This window comes from Lycorma delicatula, chromosome 1 (genome assembly GCF_047948215.1).
Source record: "Lycorma delicatula isolate Av1 chromosome 1, ASM4794821v1, whole genome shotgun sequence".
Taxonomy (NCBI): domain Eukaryota; kingdom Metazoa; phylum Arthropoda; class Insecta; order Hemiptera; family Fulgoridae; genus Lycorma; species Lycorma delicatula.
The window spans coordinates 277,039,440-277,061,702 of NC_134455.1; positions in this window are offsets into that span (position 1 = coordinate 277,039,440).

Here is a 22,263-nt window from a genome sequence, read left to right on the forward strand (position 1 = left end):
GGAAACATGTTGAGCCTCAACTATACTTACATGGTGAACAAATTTGGATATGCACGCGGGTTAGATTTCTAGGAATGTGGTTTGACCAACAACGAATATGGGTAACATATTTGCAGGAGCCGAAGGTTAAAAATCTAAAAATGTTACACATGCTAAGAGTTCTATCCCATTCCCTTTGAGGAGCCGATCGTGTATAAATGTTGCGCTTCTACCGAGTTCTGGTCTGTGCCCGCTTAGATTACGGCTGCGAGCCACAGTTCTAAAGATGTTCGATGCAGTCTGTCATTCATTTATCTGTCTTGAAACGGGTACACTTTGGTCAAGCCTTAATTTAATAAAAATGAAGAATTCGTGAGATAAAGTCTTTAAGAAATAAAAGACAACAAGAACCTTTAAATTTACCATCAGATAAAAATAATTAGAAACATGAATAATCCAATTCCTATAATAAAGCGAAATGACTTACTGTCACTGTTAGTGTATTTACCCTGTGATTGTTATCCTTATTACCACAGTTTGATTGAAATTACTTAACAAGCGAATACAGTGTCAACAATGATAACAGTGATTAAAATGTTATATTTATAATGAATATCTATCAATTTTCAGCAAATTGTACGTTAAAAATTACAAATATTTTTCTTCAATTTTTATTATTAAATAATTTTAAACCTATTACTCATTTTAAGCTGCAGCATGAAAGAAACTTTACTATCTTAAATTATTTTTATATTTTAAACATAAACTATAAAATATTATTATAGTGTTTTTTGTATTTACTTTATTTTGAATCAATAATTTTTGCAAGAAAATATCGAAATATTAAAAATTAACAAATTTTTCATGGACTTTTACTAAATGAAGTTGGTCTTATCATCAAGGTACAGCATATTTATTTTTAATTTAAACAAAAATAGGTTGGCCATTCGTGGCAACTTTTAAAATAAGCCTAAGTAAAACATTTCCCAAGAAAAGATTAATTAAATTTCGTGAAATTATAAATTAAAATAACGAAACAAAAAATCTTTAACATGCTCTAGTGTAAAAATGTAAAATGTGACTTAGTGTTTTGTACCTCCGATGGCTCATTTATTTATCCCCATCATATTCGGAAATATTAATCGAAATCGCAAGACTGGGAAGAAATCATTTACATACACTAATTTTTCAGTAATGGCTCCCAGAAGGGCCAGGTAAACACAGAACTTAAGGAGTCCCGTACACCTCGTCACCAAACGAACGGCAACCCGCAGGTGCGGACTACCTCCATTCTACGCCCCCGACACCTTGCCTACAACCCTTCAAGTCTGACACAACCGGCCTTAGAGATTCTCTTCAGTTGTTGTCGTTGGTGCCTAACCGTGCCAGCAATCTCAGATAGGATAAGTAGTTTATCGCTTAAACTGTCAATATCCAGGACCCACCATGAGACAACAGAATCCACATGGGTAGAACTCATAAAACTCAACACGATGTAAGATCTCGAGTCACCCCTACAGAAGTTTGGTACATCATTATTGGCGCACACCAGGTCATGGGTGTAAACGAAGACGCCCAGAAAGACTTCGCGAGAATTCAGTTGCAGGCCTGCAAAATCGGGAGACTTGGCGTTGAAGTCATCCAGAACAACAAGCTTCCGTCTAGGAAACTCAGCAACATCACCGTAGAAACAATCCAAGAAGTCGATGTAGGTGTCCAGATCAGTATTTAGAGAGTGATAGCAAGAGAAGATTACCATCTCCTCAAATCAGCCCATACGTAGAAATCAGCACTCACGAAATTGATTAACGGAATGCCCGCAATGAAAAAACCCAGACAGGGATCATCATTGGCTCGACAAGCCAGCGGTCACCCATCACAGCACCTTTGTTCGACTCAGGGATGGGCACCACATCCACACCAACTTGGAGAGACGCCTGCCAGCAATTATCGACAGCCTGTGCGCGCTGGGTTGTAGAATCTTCATGACCCTTTAACACAGAAACCGCTGAACGATTTATGACTCTCCGCGCCACACTAAATATTGGTTATTATCTTATAAAAGTACACCACAAACATGATTTGTTAGATAGTATTTCTTTGCCAGAAGAGCTTAAACTTTCAAGATTACCAAGAATTTTTTTGTAAAGCATTTGTTACGTAAGGAACTTCAATTATTGTTTGTCTGAAAAAAAATTATTTTTATTTAATTAAAATCAATATAAAAAATCTAATAATTTTATTTCTTCTGATGAAAATAACAATCTTAATTCTTTAATTTACAAGGTCTTGTATAAAATTAAATAACTAAAATAAGAATTACCCAAATGTATTCAATTTATTACTTGTTAAAATAATTATTGAAATTCATACGTCTCAAAATGTGAATGATTATAGAGTACATCATACATACGCGCGCACACAAACACACACACACACACACACACACACACACACACACACACACACACACACACACACACACACACATATATATATATATGTGTTATATATATATACATACACACACACAACTTTTTCCCAAAATTGGAAATTTAATTTTCTCTGCAGAAAGAACAGTCAATGGTGCTGTCATTTTATCACAGAAATTGAATCTAAGTCTTTCAGATCGACAAGGCAAGTCAACTGGGAGTACTGCGCTTCGGTGAAAAAACTTTAGTTATATAGGAAAATAGAAAAACCATTATATTAGAAGTACTATTTACAATTTTTGTCAAGAAATATATATATATATAAACAATTAATTTATATTATTATGTATTGACATATTCTTCATATTATTTTAATATTATATTTCATATTAAATTTTTTTTATTCTATTATATCCTATCACTTATTATATCGTGTAAAAATATTTCTGCTGCTTTTGTGCGACTGGAATCTTAATACTCGTATAATAATTTTTAAAATTTGTGAAAATGAATATTAGCCTAATGTGGTTTTTGGTTATTTATAACATCATTAATACTTAAAATACAATAAAAGGTCTATTTATTATATTTATAAAATGCAGAGAAAAAGTTTCAGAAAATAAGAAAAGTGCTCTTTATTCCAGAGTTTACCAGGTAAGTATAAGTAATTTAAAAGGAATTATTTCTCAGTCATTCTATATCTTTTTAGTGTGTTTCTATGTCGGTTTCTATTAGTGTTTGGTTAAATATTATGAACTCTTCTTCCTATTTGAATGATTATTTTATCCCTTTATTTGACTACGTTAACGATTACAGGCTTAAACCTATTTTGATTAATGTAACTGCTGCATTCCAGAGACTTAGTACGCAGACATACTCGTATAACAGAGTACAACAGAACAATCAGCCTGCAGTATGTAAACTGTAATTTTCTTACATACTGCAATTGCTATAAGCTACTCCTAAACCTGTAGGTGTACTGTATTCGATAAATGCTAATTTGACTCAACTTATTGAGTCTCTAGTATGATTACTTTATGTATTAAAGTGTGCATATTAATGCTTTATTTTAGAACACTTTTAAACTTTGTTATTGTTGTAATATTATAATTACAAATGTTTCTAATTTGTTTGTTTAAATGCTAATTAGTATCATATATATATACTCGTGTGTGTATATGTATATAAAATGGTAATTTTCATTTCAAATTTAAGTGGAAATAAGTATTTTTCTTAACGAGAATATTTTGTTTTTTGTATAGATTTATAGGTAAAGAAATAATTCCTTAAAACTTCCTCTTATTCAAACAAGCATATATGCATACCAGCCTCATCTGGTGTATAGATTTCCTTACAATTTGACTCTGACCATCTCCTTCAAAGCCTGCGTTCTTTCCTCTTTCTACGGGGAGGTTTTCATTTTTTAATGAGGGATTTTCAATATCTTTCTTAGCAGGGATCCATTTTCTTAGTGATATTGGTTCTACACGATCTATCCACTTTTAGGGTTAATTTTTTTATTCTGACATTTAAAGCCGGACTCCTAATTTTTCAAGATTATACTTATTTTTTCAATTCTATTCAACCCAGAACACCACCAGCATGAAAGAATCTCTTTTAAGCTACCTAAAATCTGCTTACTTTCCATTTTCTTTATGGCGACTAGGTTTCATACCATCAATAAACAGGAGACCAAGTATTCTCTTTTAAATGTTTTTTATTCTGTACTTTTACCGCCTTTTCTAATGAGGAAATTGCGTAGTTCTTTCCATTGACCGAAACATGTTGTTTTCATTTCTGAGTTAATTTATACTCCAAGTAATACTCCAAGTTAATTTATACTTTAGGATATTAAAATCAGACAATTATTTCTTTATTTTATCAAAAAAATAATCTTAAATTTTTCTGGCTATGTCCTTGGGAAGCCCATTCATTATTTTTGTTTTACATATTAATAAAGAAATACATATTAACTGCGTATTAAAAAGTGCTGCCGCTTTTCCTGCTGAAAAGTGGAAAATTGCAACTTATTGTCTAAACGGGCTTTTACCAAAGGTTACTAGCATAGGCACTGGAGGGAGACAATATCGAATAAACTCTCACTACTAAATGGTGATTAATACCTGTTAGTAAAAAAATTGTTTGGAGATTTCGAAACATGCAGTTGGCCATCTCTGCCAACAATAAATTCTACTTCCGTGAATCATTTATAAGGATAAAAGGGCTCTATTTTCATTCTGCATCACTGCAAAAGAGGGTAAAAAAATTAGTTATGGGTAATGTTAAACGGAGACTATTCAGCAAAGATAAAAAATCCCCGAGAGAAGTGATTCTGTCCTGGAAGAGCAAAAACATTAGTACTAACAGATTTCCCTTTAGATAGAAATGTACTAAGTTTAGATCAAAGTTCCAGCGGCCAACCTATTGTTTCTGTATGAATAATCTACCTTTCAAAAAAGTAAATACGGAAGACATTGATATTAGATCATACTGATGTTTGGTAGGTCACTATCATAGTTGAACCACACGTTACTCCTAGTTACAGTAGAAAATAAACTTCATAAAATTTAGTAAGACTTTTTATAGGAGATAATAATAATTTTCGTCAATTTATCGTTCTGTCAAGAAACACAGAAAAATCAATGGTTAGCCAATGATACAAGCCGAAACATCGGTTTAAAATGATTAATGAATACTCGACTGCATAATGGCAGGAGTACTTTGTATAGAAATCATTGTATCAAACGACGGTTATTGTAAACTATTATGATTCCATTTAGTTAAAGCCACCATCATCATAAGGGTTATTATTCCTTTGAGAAATTAAGAGTAGTTGCCAATTTTTTGTAAATTTTTACCACATATATGCCGAACTTAATATCGGCGGACACAAGGACAGCAGCTGAGATGTCAACGATAGCACAGTAGACAGAAGAAGTTTCCTGGCCGCCTCAATGTGGGATCTCCCGGCGGATGCTAACATCCCCGCCGGAGCAGCAGGCTTGGCCGACCCGCCGAGGGAGCCGCTGATTGCAGACGCTACCTTCCCGCTCCAGCTCGCCGGGTATCAACCGCCCTGGCCGGAGGATTTGGCCCAGCGTGGGTTCGCTGGGGAGAACCCCCTCGGCAGTGCCGGCAAAAGGCGACCGACGCCGACTCAACACTGCGGAACTCTGGGGGCCACCACTGCCACGTTGTCTGTAGTGGAGACCCAACTGCCGCTGAGGGAAAGCCCGGTTTGATTTCAAGTCGACTTCGCTTCCGGACCCAACAACTCTTCTCAGAGCTCGGCGATAAAATATACCTTACAAAGTGTCCATCTCAGAAGATGATCCCGTTGATCATCTTGCACATTGATCCCTTGCACTGTTTGTAAAAAGTACGGTTGTATTTGCTGACTTTGCAAGCCCTCCAGTGACAGGACTTAACTTTTTCACTTCAATAATAATAACAATTACTGATACAACAAAAATAAAAAATTCGAAGTTTTAATTTTTTTAAATTATTTATTTAACTAGAAAAAGTTAGTGTCAATATTCGAATAGAATATTGTAGTGGTTTCTCAACCCATTTTGAAAAATACATTATTGCAAAAAAAAAAAGGAAAGAAAGACAAAAAAGAGAAATCGGCATTTATTTGTAGAGTTCTTTTTACATTTTGATATAGAATCAGAAAACTAAATCCAGGTACAATTTTTTGTTACGCTCTGTAGAAAAATACAATTAGAATTAACTTCTGATTTATTTTTTAGCTTAATATTAAAATACATAACAATTTTTTATACTGTGCGCTTATTATTTTTCACAAAATTGATATTTGAACCATTTGAAGAAAAACTTTATACGCCGGAGAAATTTAGAGTCGTATCATGCAATCATAAATATAAGATTTTCAAAAGAATAAATCGTAAAATTTATATGGTAATATGAGATTAAGTTGTATCGTTCTCCCCATTAATTATATCTTTTATAAACTATTAAGAAGATATTTATTTATAAATGAGTAAATGCATAATGAAAACAAAGAGGATGTATTACCGTTAATAGCCAATTTTGTAACCACAATGTGCATGCTCTTATTACGTATTCTGCTAGAACCCAATTATATCTAAAAGTGGCATAAAATATGTGCCTTTTTCTGAACCAATTGTTAACCTTTTTATTGACGACTGGTCTTGGACATAATGTTAAGGAATTATAGCAGCACAAAGATATATCTGCACTTTTCAAATAAAATGAGGTATCTAATTCTGTATTTTGAAAGGTAGGAATTTTTTTTTATTATCAAATATACATAAAACTAAACCAAATTACAAATTTATAAAACTATATAATCACTTGTAATTAAAATGTATACTTTACGACCGACCGAAGTTATGAAGTAATTATTCAGCTTATGACCATTTATCTCTGAACTCTCTACAACTAAAATGTACTTTTTTACATCGAATGAGTTAGTTATAATTTAATATAAAAAATAACACTGGGTTATTGTAATTCATAAAAACGGTAAGCAATTTAATACTACTTAAAAGACATCTCCAAACTTAAAACCGATCAAATACAAATGTATATTTTACTGGTACATATGAGTATTTGGTTAATTATAACGAAAGAACACAGCGGTATAAAAAATCCAGCAAAATAAATACTACTACCACGGCCAGTAAGCTACAAAAATTAGGGTATAACCTTTGTAACCAGTAGGAGATAGCTGCCTCTTGACTTGGAGGCCTCGCCGAGATATAGACAGTATATTAAGTCAATTCAATAAAATAAAACTGAAGTATACAGAGCGTGACCAACTTACCAATAACTTGAGAAGTTATCAATAACTTCTAATACCATTTCACTTGTTTCCCCTTAATACAGTCTTCATTGCATCACAATGCAGGTGATAGACACAGGTATGGGAATCTAATGGCCCGATATTTGTCAATAATAGTTTTTAAATTAATATTCGTTAATGCTTATACCTTTTTTATTTCGGTTAAACTTAAAGGTTTTATCTAAACACTAACCTTTCTAAAATATGAGCTTTAATGTATGATAGGTATTTATAACATAATAAATTTATATATTATATATTTTTTTTAACAAATATTATTTATGTAGTTATTTTTTAAATAGATGATCCAAAAGAGTGAAGGTTTTTGGCCGCGAAGTCCCAGATATATAGTGGAAGATTCACCCCGGAGGTTAGATCCATCAAAGACCATTACCATATTACGGGGAGTACCGTGGGCTCAATGTTTCAGGTGCAACCTGAAAACGGGGAATGGAATAGTCATCTAAAAACGTTTCCAACTAAAATTTTCATTTTAACGTGTTAGAACTGAGGAAAGAGGAAAAACAAAATCACCATGATTCCAAATTCGACGAAAAAGTACATGTCATTTCCAAAGAATATCTACGTTAGGATTTCCCTGCTCTTCATCGACACGTACCAGTTTATGGTTTCCAACCAAGAATACATGGTAAATCCCTTCGGATGGATAAATTTAACCATACCAGAAAGTTTTTCGACGATTGGGATTTCCCATTGATGATTTGAAAAGGTTCCACCGGTCCAGTACATCGTTTTGTAGGAAACGCTGAAAGAGTCACGCCTCCAGCCGAATGAAAAATTCTAAATTATTTGAAAATGGTTGGATAAATCCGAAGAAGTTTACAAATACATAAAAAAGGGTGGGACCATTTCAAACTAAACACGCTGAGCGAATACAGGATCTATACTTTAAATGCGACATGTTCCTCCTGTCTGCGTTAACAAATTTTAGGTCTCTTCTTGAGTCTAGATTGTGCGCTTTATTTATTGTACTAGGATGCATTCGACGCTATGCTGTACAAAATGAGCATACATTTCTAGCTGATAAAAGAATTATGATAGCTACATATTCCGAAAAAAAAAAAATATTTGGGACGGTATTTCGTTCTTTGCGCTAAAACCAGGCAGGTGCCAACCTCCCGTACATTAGTGTTGGCTCCCAATCAGACTTGATTTACCTAGATGCGACAATAACCTGGATACAAACAATTAGCCCTGGCCAATGTTTACTTACAAACACATCCGTTAAGTGAAATGTGAAGCATAAAATTCCCTTTTGGCAAACATAATGTATATAATGGATGACGGACCGATCGACTGTTTACCAATGAGTGTTTCGGTGTACTAAACGCAAATCATGGGTGAAATATGTCAATACTATTTCTGACACAAATCTATCATCTGTTGTGTGGAGAAACGATGATTGTGTGGAGCCATGTGTAGATCAGGGCAGTCACCGCAGCCGATTGGACTGAAAAACAACTGAATCCTTGTAATAACGCCGATGGTTGTGACCAATACATTTGGACATATGATTATAGCAGATTTACTTACATCATCATATTGTCGTGAGTACATCAGGTACAGGTTGCAGGTATATAATGCCCCATTTGTTATCGGAGATTCACAAAATGAATTAAACATTAGTTTTTTTTCAAGAACTAAAGTATGCCTTAAATAACTCCCGTGACACTTCGTGGCATTACGACATCTTCTGTACATCAACAGTAGAATATTTTATAATCTGTTTTTTCCACATTCGTGGTCAAAAGCATTGGTGATTCCCGTAATGAATCCTGGTAAAGATAAATCATTCCCCTCAAGTTATAGTCCTATCTCCTTGAGCGGATTTCACCTTCTTGTGCAAGGTGATGGAACGTGTGGTAAACCGTCGTTTAGTCTGTTGCCTTGAGAGAGAATCCCTACCTGCCCCCGAAAATTACGGTTTTCGGTCAGAAATCGTCTTTCGATTATGAAATTTCTGTTGAATTCCTCATCTCAAACGCTGTCGTACTTCGCCAACACCTAGTTGCTGGATTTTATGATAAGCAAAAGGCGTATGACACGGCTTGAAGAAGAGGAATCTAAAGAAACTGCATGAATGGAGAATACAGGGAAATCGTGTTTAATTAAACTTTTAAATCTTTTTCTAGTTTTTAATTTAACCTGTTTTAATATTTGTATTTAATTGATATCATTGATTTCTAAAACAAAAAATTATCTTATTTTTGATATATTTCTTATTTTTACTGCTTATCCAGTTACTTATTAATATAATCATACTTTCAGTAACAAGATTTTTCTACGGCATCTCTTTTTTATTTCGCCAACGCTTGGTTACTGTATATTTTGATTTGCAAAAGGCGTACGACATGGCATGGAGAAGAGGGATCCTAAATAAACTTAATGAATTAGTTCTTCAAGATAATCACCTCGCAATTACCAGGGATTTCCTCAGTAGTCAGTTCTTTCTACTTCGAGTTGGAATGACGGTATCTGAAAATTTTACACTAGAAAAGAGAATACCACAAGTAAATTTTTAAGTGTTACCTTATTTTCTATAGGTATTAATACTATAACAATGAGCTGAAGGTAAAGTGTTTAAAAACGCTGGACATGCTGAGAGTTCTGTCAAATACTCTTTGCAGAGAGATCGTGTTTGAATCTGCCAAGATCTGGTCTGTTCCTGCTTAGACTATGGCTGTATATTTGTTGGCAAGGGCAACCACTCCAAAGATGTTCGATGCAGTCCACCATTCATTTATTCATCTGGTTACAGATGCGTGTCGTTCTATGTGCCCTGTTGTTTGTCTACTAGTTGACAGTGGTTAAAAATTTCTTTGGAATATAGGAAATCAAAAAATCTGCTTCTGTGTGGCCCCATTAAAACACAACCAAATTGTCCAACCTTTGATGTGGTGTTTTCAATCTGCATGTTAATTGATAAGAGAAATGGCGAAGATCTACTACTTCTTTAGCTATCAGTACTCATTACCTTTTCTTATCGCTGAATATTCTTTAGATCCAGAATAACCGGTGACTCAACGTTATTACCCAACTTTGCGGCATTCGCTTGTGATCTATTGCTTTTGGCTTGGTCAACATCATAAAAAGGATGCAAATTCTGTATCGTACGAAAATTCTTCTTTAATATTATAAAAAGCGTGAATCCAGATGCTATAGTTTATACACACGGTTCTTGTCACGATAATTTTGTTGTTTGTGATTTTGTGGTTGTCAACAGAGTATACATATTTGGCCTTACCAATATCGCTAGTATTTTTGTAGCGGAGCTGTTTACGGTTAACAAGATCTTTAATATTCGTAGCCCAACATTCTGACCTGACACGTACTTGTCTGTTCATATTCTTTGAGTGCTTGGCAAACCATCGGTGATACGTACTCCAGACACCTTGCTGTCTGTGATATACAGTTCATCAATGGACTGCAGCATTGTTCAAAAAAACAACAGCTTCGAATCGACTCAACGTAATACAACTGTGAACTTCTGTTGGATCCCCATCTATACTGAAATGTCAGGCAATGAGCTCGTTGATCTTACGGAAAAAATATCTTAAACCTTACCACTTCAAGTCGTACTAGTTGTGGAATCAAAAAGATAACAAACATCAAACATGGCTTACTAGGATGTCGGTGTAGAAAATATCACTGTTAAACAATCTTTCCCGCAGACTTCTATAGAATTTCGATGTGGAAAAATTTGTGCTAACGTCAAACATCGGTGATTTAAGTGGTGGGTTTATTAGAGACTCGTAACCGAAAATAATACACTAGGTAAAGTCGTGTATTATTAATTTAGTCAGCGAAATGAAATCTCGAACGCACTGTATGTGTTACCTTAAAAACTAGAATAAGATCGAGTACTTTGACGGTATCGGAAACATAAAAGCCGTCGGAGCTGATCAGATATTTCAAGATTTCAGTCGAAACACCTTTAAATATCTTGAATAATTACGGATGCAAACAGAAGTTAGATTTATTTAACAGTTATGCTTAGAGTTTCTCTAGGAAAAAAATATAAACTATCGGAAAAGACTTCATCCTTAATACCAAACTTTGTTCTCCCATCGAACTAGAAGGTGGTGAATGGGAAATAGATCTGTACGATTTAATTACCTTTAATAATATACCTAATGTCGAAAAATAAAAATATATATTTTATTATGAATTCGACAGGAGTGTTGAATTATCCTAAGGTATGTATGAAATCGAAGTCATACATATTACGTTAAAACATGAAATGACCAAAAAATGGACAAGAACATGATGTAGAGAATCCAGACAGAAATGAAGTTTTTATTTCTGAAGTGATGAAAGTAAGTAATAAAAAAAGCTAAATTCAACGTATAATTAAAAGATTAAATTGTGGGCAGAATTATTACACAATTTATAGAACAACAAAAGTATGAGTTGCATTTTGTATTGTTCTTTAAAATTTGTATTTAAGAATCCCATCAATATTACGCTTCGTTTTAGATTCATGTAAATGGCACACAACCGTCAAACCGATTTCCATTAGCACGGTGAATGCGTAACCTGTTACTCGTATACTGGTAACCTGCCAAATAGTTAGAGATTCGTATACGAACATAGAAAGACAAATGTTACCCTATTTTTTTCTACCGTTACTTTATAAAATTATAGAAAAGTAAATTAGAAAAAGTAAATTATTTTCTTGTAAATACGAAACTGATATACTATTTTACTACACAAGTCTAGATGAGAGAGGAGGTATTGTAAATTTTAAACGGGAAGTAATTGTTGTTCTTGAGAAAAGGAAAATAAAATTTGAAAATGAAATCTGGTTATAATCAATATGATTAAATACATGCTTACTCTAAGAGAAAGCCACAAAACTTACATTCAATCCACCGGACGGGTGTCAAATGGCTATGAAACATTGCTACATAGATGGAAAACTTACCTTTCATATCTCCTTCTGGATGTTAATGGGATACGCAGAAGACGGCAAGAAAATACTTTTCATCCTAAATCAATAAATAATACTAAAAAGATTTTCTTCCGACAGTAACATATTTACTTAGTGTTCGATAAAATCGAATACAATTTGACCCTCTATAAATTGATTTCGAAGATCCCTTACTTATAAGTCGCGACGATCAACGGTTGCCGCTCTTAAAAATGGTATAAAACGATACGCCTGTAAGAATGGTTTTTGAAAGGTGAATCTATACGGGTACCCGTTTTTTCCTAGAAGAACAAATAATGTTCCAACAGTAAAATCTGCTTCTCTAGCGGAAAAGCCGAGTTATATCACAGTAGGATTCCTAACAGGCAGTACTGAGCTAACAAGATCAGTTCAAAATTTGACAATGGCAATATCATAAATATGAGGTACTTAATTTCTGTTTAACATCGGTTCAAAAAAATGGCAGGGTGATTACAGTTTATTGTACAATGTGTTTGGTTTTATAAATCTTCTTATAACAAACAGTTGGGGAAAATTTAATCGGCATAAGCAACTTTATAAAATCAGCACGTTTATTTTTATTCAACTGCTCGAAGCAAAATGATATGTTAAAAACAGGCAATGTAAATGTGCGGATCGTATTCTAGTTTTCATTTAATATCCCCGACAAAACTGCAGCATATTGTCTAGTAATTACCGATTGTATAAAGCAACCTGTTCATTCGGTTGTCTGGTATGGTAAAATTGATTATGTAAGAGGTTGTCATTGCTCAGATTGAAGCGAAACAAATGGATGTATCAAATATTCATATGTGGAATAAAGAAAGAAAAAACAATTTTAAATGTGAAAAAAAATAATTTATTTTTAGTTTTTACGGTAGGCTCATCATCGTCACTTCAATCAATAATGTCTAACCAAAACGGCTAACAACGAAATTATTAAAACAAGCGCTTTAGTAGTGGATGGTAAATTAAAAAAATAATATTTTCGCGCACAATATTATAACTCTTCCGCTGATTTCGAATATTAAAATATTTCCTCTTTAGCTATCTATATAAAACTTATATAAATACCTTCTTTTTGAAAAATAAGGTTTACAGGAATTGGTTATATTAAAATATGCAATTATATTATTAAAGTAATTCTGAATCTGCTCGTAATATACTAAAATAATAGTAAAAACATAGGATAATGTAAAATATAACCTCATCAACTCAATGGAACTAAATCAGCCTAGGAAGAATACTAACACGAAACCACCTTCATTCCAGAAAAGGTACACCAGTGATTATTACCTTTGTACTAGAAAAGGCGAATAGAAACAACTGTCTACATCCAGAAACCGTATAACGGAAAAGATACCTACCATCTTTAGTTACAATTTTTTCATTCTTCGTTGAACAACTATTTTCTCATAAATTGAATGTATAATTAAAACAAATCTCTAAACTGCAAAGAAGGATTTTATTTTCATGGTACCTTTGACTTAATTATAAATGGGAAATATTCTGGCTGTTATCATTTCAGCACACTATCTTTATTTGTGCCTGTTTTATTTCTAGTACAAGATTAGGCTTGGAAGGTTTTTAAAAAGTTTAAAATGCTTGCAGAATAAATCCTATTTTAATCAGATATATCACTTCAGCTTTTTTATTCTTATTTACCCTTTCACTATCATTATATCTTATGGTTACAATCCACATAAAGAAAACGAGGTATAATCGACACTAGTTACAACTGGTCACTCTAAATGTAATCCGGTTTATAATATAACCAGCGGTAAACAGAGTGATGTTTGAATCGCCACCACTCCAGTGGGTGTGGCATAGTACTTTGCAACAATGTACTAATATCAGTAAAGAAAACAAGTTCAACTTCCATAGTAAGCCTGTTTTGAGATTTTTATATTCTTGAAACCGAATACCTACAAAACAAAATATAAAATTTAATAGAATTGGCAAATGATACTCGCAGAACTTACGTAACGTAATTTTAATTGAATTCCCTTTTGAGAAACGGATAAAAATTTAAACATCGAGAAATCAGATTGTTTATGAAGATCCTAAGATTTTTTCAGATAATATGAAAACTTTTCTTTTTTAAATTTTAGAGTCAACTGTTTTGAGTCATATAATAAAACATATATTTGAATTTTACTTTTAATTACTAATTTTTTCTAGTTTATATTAACTCAGAAAAAGTAAAATCACAATATGTTGTAATATTTTTTGAACAAATGAGTTAATGAATGCATTTCAAAGATGGAATGTATTTTGGAAAACTCAATTTTTCATTTATTATTTGCAGACTCTGATTCAGTTCGCTCATCATTTAAATTTAAAACTACATTTTTGTTTTAAAACTATCAAGAGTTTTAAAGCAAGAAATAAGTATTGTACTGATATTTACTGTAAAGAAGATGAGGGACATGAGTGAAATAATTGAAGTTATCTTGCAAAACAGTATGAAAAAATTGTAAAATGATGAAATTTTATTAGTGAAATTAATATATTACACTAACTGCATAGAAAATTTCAGAAAAATTTGCCTTTTAAGGTTTATATGAATTGTTGAAAGGTGTTTATGGGTTTATGTAGGAGATTTCTAATCCTATAGATTTTAATGACTTTCTCTAAACTTCTTTCATTATCTTTTAAAATTAAAAACAATAAAATTTGATACAAATAATTATTTGCAAGTATAACAACACGACCAAGTACTTAAAAAATTGTATTCCACTTAATAGGTGATATAAGTAACAGATTTATGACTATTTTAATTGAAATGAAACGCAGTTATTCCATTGTATAAGACTACGGTTATTGATATAGTTATTGTAACAGCATTGGACAGCGATGGGTTCAATCATGCAGAATATTAAATTTAATTTCATAGTCCGTTGGCTTCGTTCATTCCAAATTCTCTTTCAAGATTGTATTAAAGGATCTAAGAAGATAGTGATTTTCCGTGTTAGAAGATCTTTGAACTTTAATAGTTATATTCATGCTGATCTTCAACGACCATATTTTTATCGAAGTTTTATTTACATGAAGTCGCTATTTTTATATTACTGTACTATGATGATTTCAATGTTGAAAATAAATTTTGCACTTGTCTATAGAATATGCTTCAGTTATAGTAAATTAAGATAACTAAAAATAAATAAATAAATATATATATATATATATATATATATATATATATATAAGTATTACATATACTGTTATTTTTTAAAAGTTTAAAATTTTTCATATTCTATATTTAATATGAATTTTACTCAATTGAATATTTTTCTAAAATATTTCCAGTCATGAAAAAAACAGAAAAAATCAGTTTAATTCTTATATTTTATTACTTTTTAAAAAATACATCAGAAATAAACACCGATATATAATCAGTTCAGCTGTCTTCCTCGTTACATTCAGTTTTTATCTGCAATACAAAAGAAAAAACGAACTTGTCGAAAAAATGTACAATGATACAATGATTTCTTAACTAAATTACTTAAAGTCACCAGTGATATTGAAATTAAATGTAAATTATCTGCAGACAATAAAAGTTTAACCTGGTGGTAACTTTAATTAAAAAACTAGTAGCATTTAAAAAAATAAATGCATAAAACGCATAAAATAAATGCAATAAATGCATAAAATAAATCATAAACTACACTATTTTATATTCTGTATATACATATATATTTATCCTTTAGAAAAAATAATATGAAGTATCCGAATTGAAATTTTAAATGAGAAATATTTGGAAATAATATCAAGATAAAATTCCGGTACTGCTACCGTTAAATAAACTTGAAGTTACGTGAAATATTGAGCCGCCCTCCGTGGCGCGAGTGGTATCGTCTCGGCCTTTGATTCGTAAGTCCCGGATTCGAATCCCGGACAGGCATGGCATTTTCACTCACAATCAGTCATGAATGACTATTGTCATTCATATCATCCTCTGAATCTATAATTAACGATGGTTCCAGAGGTTAAAAAAAAGTGAAATATTGGGAAAATGTATTTTATAAAGATAGTAAACAATATTATCGGCTTCAAAGATTTAATTTGCGTACATAAAAGCATTGCATAAATTACCAGGGATTAAATACGCTAATCCTGAACATATAACAACCATCCTCTTCAAAGTATCAATCTGTTGGAAGTAAATTTTTAAACAAAATCATACAGTCTAAAGTATCACCTGTAAATATTTTGTCAACAGTTACATACCACAAACTAAAGCGGATCTAATATCAGAAAATACGGCCTCAGAGGCAAAGAAAATCAGATATTGTTTCAGAAAACATCTTAAATTTCACTCTTAAAAATAATGCAGCAGTAAATTCTGATATGAATTTTTTCCCTCTTTGCGCCAAAATCTTCTTTAATAATCACTCTGATAATAACTGACTGAAAAGTAATTTTAATTACAATTATGGTATTAAAAATTAAAACGGTGATATATTAATAACTGTAATAGAAATAAAAAGAATTAGAATTATAATTGTAATAGAAATTTGTTTTGCATGAAGTATCATCTCATTACTAATTGTCGTTAAGTAGTGCAATACTTGAAAAGAAACGATTACTTTTATGACTCAGAGCATTACAAAGTTTTCTATATTTACATTTATCGTGTTATAAGCTATAACTTTCTATCCCGGTATTATTTTGGCAGATACTTTTTAAATCCTACTATTATGTTTAAACTTTAAAGCAAACTTTCTTTACAACCTTTCACCAAAATCAATCCACTGCTCTTTTGACTGAACATTTCATTGAGCACTGCTGAATTTTTTCTCAGCCTACATTTTTACATTTTTACTCAGCCTACACCTGTTTACTATTACAAAATTTTTGAATTTTACAGTTGCACTTTACTAATTGTTTTCTTTTTTTTCATAGAAATGCTTGTTGTTTTAAAGTGTAAAATAAACGTAATAATAACTTAAAACCAGGGCTGTTGAATGTAAGGTTTCCTTTGATCTGACCGTCCCTTCACAACTACAAATTCATAAACCGCTTTCCAAACGCCTGTTAAATATTGAAATAATTTATTTCCATAGTTTACAGTCTGAGCATGTACTATCCGTATACAGACCATCCTTCAAATTCCGCTTGAATCATTTTGAAACCTTTCGTTAAAATAAAAGGTCTATGTTATATGAGTAAAACAAGTTCTATTTTTTTCTGCCATACGTCTAAACCGGGGGATTGAACCTCGGTTCAATCCGGGGTAAGAAACCTAAAGAAGTCTACAGTGTGTTCTTCAGGACACTATAAAGCAACGAAATAAAATTTTTGATGGTTCCAAAGATGTTATCGACTATAATTTGTTCACAGCTTACCTCTTAACAGTTTTCATATTGCAATCTACTTTTCTACACCCTAAATTCAAATTTTTTGGAAGAGTCTTCTCCAGAACGACCTCAGCTAGAAAGTAGAAGCTTAATTACACATCATGAGGGCCGAGCGTGATATTTATCCAAAAGTTAATTTCCATTTAATTTAGATTAAACTTTCAACATATATATATATGCAGATGATTCAATAAAAGGACTTCATAACTTCAAAAAAGCATATCAAGATTTATTTAAGTAATTTACAGATATGGTTGAGGTCCCATTTCATAAAAAAAGAAATCCAGTTTGTCAACTAACATTCACTTTTGTTCTATATGACTTCCATTTGTAATGCGACATGCATCTCACCTGAAGTTGATTTCATTCTAGAATGTATCCAGCAAATCGGGCGTTAACTTTGCAGTTGCGACGTTAGTTCGAAGTCTTAGCTCAACAAGGTAAGCAGACAAAGGTGATATACATAAACCCGACCTTTCATGAAACCTTACCAGAAAAAATTTACCGGGGTCAAATTTGGAGAGTCAGGTGGCCATGTAGTTGGACCTTCACGACCAATTCTCTGATCTGGGATTCAGGTTTCCTAGATTTTCCAAGAAAATCTCGGATTTCTAGGCGGCAGTGAAAAGGTGCTCTGTCTTGCTGATATTAATTGTTTCCATCTTTGTCATCATCGTCTAATTGAGAAATTGGACAATTTTAAACCAATCCAGATAAACGATATAATTACGGTTGCCTCCTGAAAGAAGAATGGGCCGTAGAGTCTTTGTTTGTTTATGGCAAAAAACATTTATGTTAGGGTTATCACGAATGGGCTCCAAAGTTTCATGAGAGTTTTCTCTACCCCATATTCGGCAACTATGAATGTTCTGTTCACCTTGCCACTGATGTGAAACATTGACGTTTAACTAAAAATTAAATTTTCTAAAAATGCATCGATTTCTGCAATTCTGTCTTTCACTTGAGCACAAAACTGCTGCCGAGAAGCTTCGTTGTCAGCTGTAATGTTAACGGTTTGTATGGGTCCAAGTGCTGTCGGTTATGTAATACGCGCCAAACAGTCGTTTGCGGAATGCCAGTCTCATGTGACACATGACAAGTTCATTTCTTTGGACTAAATGCAGAGCTTTCTCTGAGTTGTTCCACAGCAGCTTCACCGAAGCGCGTTCGTCCTGGTTATTTAGTATGTTTAACAGACAAACCTGTCTCAACCAAAGTTTGGCGGCAAGAGTAAATTCTATGCATACTAGAAGACTCTCTACCTTCTCTCCGTGACAATTACGTTGAGTTGGAGTTGCTGACTGCAAAACGTGAAACAAAAATATATAGTGAGCACATATCGCACCAGCAAATGTGTCCATTGTTAATAACACCGGTGGTAGCGTTAGTGGCTCTGTACGGTACTAACAAACTATGTGGTTAAAAACGTGATATGTTTTGCTATGAAGTGTGAATTAAAACGAATTTGTAAGTTGTCTAAATATATTTTTATGTGCTTTTAAATTTGTAACGTTCTTTTTGAATCACACGGTATATTGTCGTCGGATTTTTCTTTTGGCAAGTGGAACTTTATGAACCTTGTGTTAGCCATAAAAATGAATGTTTGGCACTCTGTAATGGTGGTCCTGAAAAGGTCAGATTGTGCGTTCGAGTAGATATCTCTGTGCCGGGCTGTTGAGTTCAGTCGCTGGTCTCAGGTGATGTCTCCTCGACTCGACGAATAGTAGTCGGAGAATTGCAACTTGTCCATTGGAATCGGACCAAATCAATACCCCCCCCCCCCCCCGGCACAGCCAAGGTTGTTCTCCCAGAGCGGAGCTCGTCCAACTCGCGCCCTACCGCTTCGCTTCCAGGTTCTAGCGGACTTCTTACCGGACCGGCTGCTAGGGCGAGAATGTTGACATACGCCGAAAGATCCCACATTAGGCCGGTGAGGACACTTCTTCCCTTTTTTCTTCTGCTTTTTCTTCTTCTGGTGTCAGTACGAGAGTGAATACATTCTCGTTCGCATGTCGCTGCCGATAAAACCGCCTTTTTATGGTATGTTGCTGTACTACTACGGTGAGACACTGCTCTCTCAGCTAGCTTGGCGGGGGGAGCGCGTGTGCAGGTATATAAATGAACTGTGATTCCGTCTGACATGTACCGGCTAGCGTCGCGCTCGACGATATGAAACACAACATGTGACATTACATATATGTAATGTATAATATATGGAATTATATATATAGATTTAATAAATGTATTAATTTTGGTTAGATCTATTGCATGGTTTGTAGGTGCTTGACAAGGGTTTGTAGACTTTATCCACATCCCTAATAGCATCTTAATTTAGTTTTTTTTTATATCCTGAGACCATATTCCAGATCATCAAGGCTCGTCAAAGACTTGAAACTCATATCTGTGGCGGAAATACCTTTTTACTGAAATGATTCACTTTCAAGTGTTATATGTATTCTGTTACCTTTTTAATATAACAGAATTTCGGGCATACTACTTAAGAATTAACTGCTGTAATCTATATTTAATTTTTTAAAAGGGATATTTATTTAAGTCATTATAATACTAAGCAATCACATTTATTTTCAACAATTCATGATTAAATTCTATTGTTCACCAATAATGTAATACTAAATTACATTGTAATTTTTTTAAATGACATGGTTTATTTTATAAATAAAGTTACATTTAAGAAGTTCAACTCTTTTTAAGGTCTTTTCCAGTCTACAATACTTTACACAATAAAAACTCTGCAAAAATATATTCTATTATTAAAAATAATTTTATATAGTATCTTTCTTTCTTTGACTTATTTTTCCTGTTCCATTTCCGATTATAATTACTGAACTAAAGAATAGTAAATTGGTACATGATATTGTCATACGACTGAAATTTAGGAGCGTAAAGTGTATTTTATCATTGATATAAATTAATTTGTATGAATTTACTATATTTTTTCTTTATCATTGTCTGATTTGTAGTGATGTGATGCTAGGTGATGATACCCTCTCTTGGGATAGAATTGGATCAGTTGTTACTAACAGTGACCTCTTTCTATCCCTCACCCCAAACTACTTTTCCATTTATAAGCATTACGTGTTGTCAAACTGACTGTTTAAAGGTCTAAAACCATGTCTTCGACACTATAAATAACTTCTTTGACAAGAGGTATAAAGATATCATCACTGCCAACTTTCTTATTCATTCATTCTTTCTTATAACCTGAAATTCATCTCATTTTGAATTCAACTAGTCTACTCGTGAATGGAGACTTCATTCAACATATATAAAAAAATAACTTTTAGATTCTTTAGTTCATAGGTATATCATATAAACAATTAAAAAATGATATTTATTTTTCTAGTATTCTTTAATGATAAATAATAACCATATAAAGTAGGATAATAAAGAATAAAATGTTTTTAAACGAATGGATGGTTTAAAACATTTTCAAAATGTTGAAATATTTTCAGCACCAAATATTGGTTGAGCCCCTATGCCATACACACAAGCACCCCCTCAATAATAGAAAATTTTTTAAAAAATCCAAAGATGGTTTTAAGAGATTTATCTGATTTGTGTTTGCAAGCCACAATCTAGTGAATATCTCGTTTAGTATAGTCAGATATGGGAAAGATTTGCAATTATTGTTCAAGTTACTTTATCTTCTCTTTCAAGGTGGAATTTAAAAAATCTAGAAAGTATTTTTTAGATATTCTCATAAAGACTACACACTCCAAAAATCAAGTTCTTTTTTGAAATTCCAGGAGTCACCCCTAAATATTCCGCTGTTGATCTTAATGTTTTCTACTTGTATTTCTTGTTGGTGAGTGTTAAAATATATTTTTGTCTTCTTCCATGTTTACATGACTGTTTGTAAAACAATTTGTAGATATGGATTGATTTTGTAGATTTACAAAGTTTTCAGTAGCCAGCCAGCTATGCAGAATGGAATCAAATTCTTTGTTGTATTGAATGTAGCACAGAGTTATACTTTGTTATATTTTCTCTGTTTGTTTCTTGATTATCATATCGATTATTATTTGTTCTTTGAAACCTTGAGTAAGTTATTGATATCTTTTTTGTTCTGTGGTGAGTATGTTATTTTTTCAAATATTTGTCAATCATAAGTATTATTATGAAAGAACTCGTAATTAGATTATATAATGTGGGTAAGCTTGTTGTTCATCTGTAATTATCTGGATTTTGTGATTGTTGGTCTTTCGGTATGATGAATGTTAAATAATGTGGCATGCAGCGTGACAAATTATTTTGTTGATTTTTCTTGCACTGTGTGTGTGTATATATATATATATATATATATATATATATATATATATATATGTGTGTGTGTGTGTGTGTGTGTGTGTGTGTGTGTGATGAAGTGAATTGCTTGTACCAGGAATTATGTATGTGATCCATTCCTTATGCTTTCCAATTTTGTACTTTTTGTGTGGTTTCAATTAGTTGTAATTGTATGGTTTGTTTGTTGTTGTATGTATGTCTAGTCTCGTCTTCTATAAGCCTTGTGACTATTTCTTTGTGTTGCTATTGTTGTGACCATACATTTTCCCAAAAAGCTTTTATTTCATGTGTGCTTGGTCGTATGACTCTTATAACTTCTTGTTTTACCAGGCTATTATAAAATGCTTTGCCATTCTGCTGGATTTTATGTTTTTTGACTTTCTTCTCTTAGACACAGTTTATCTTATC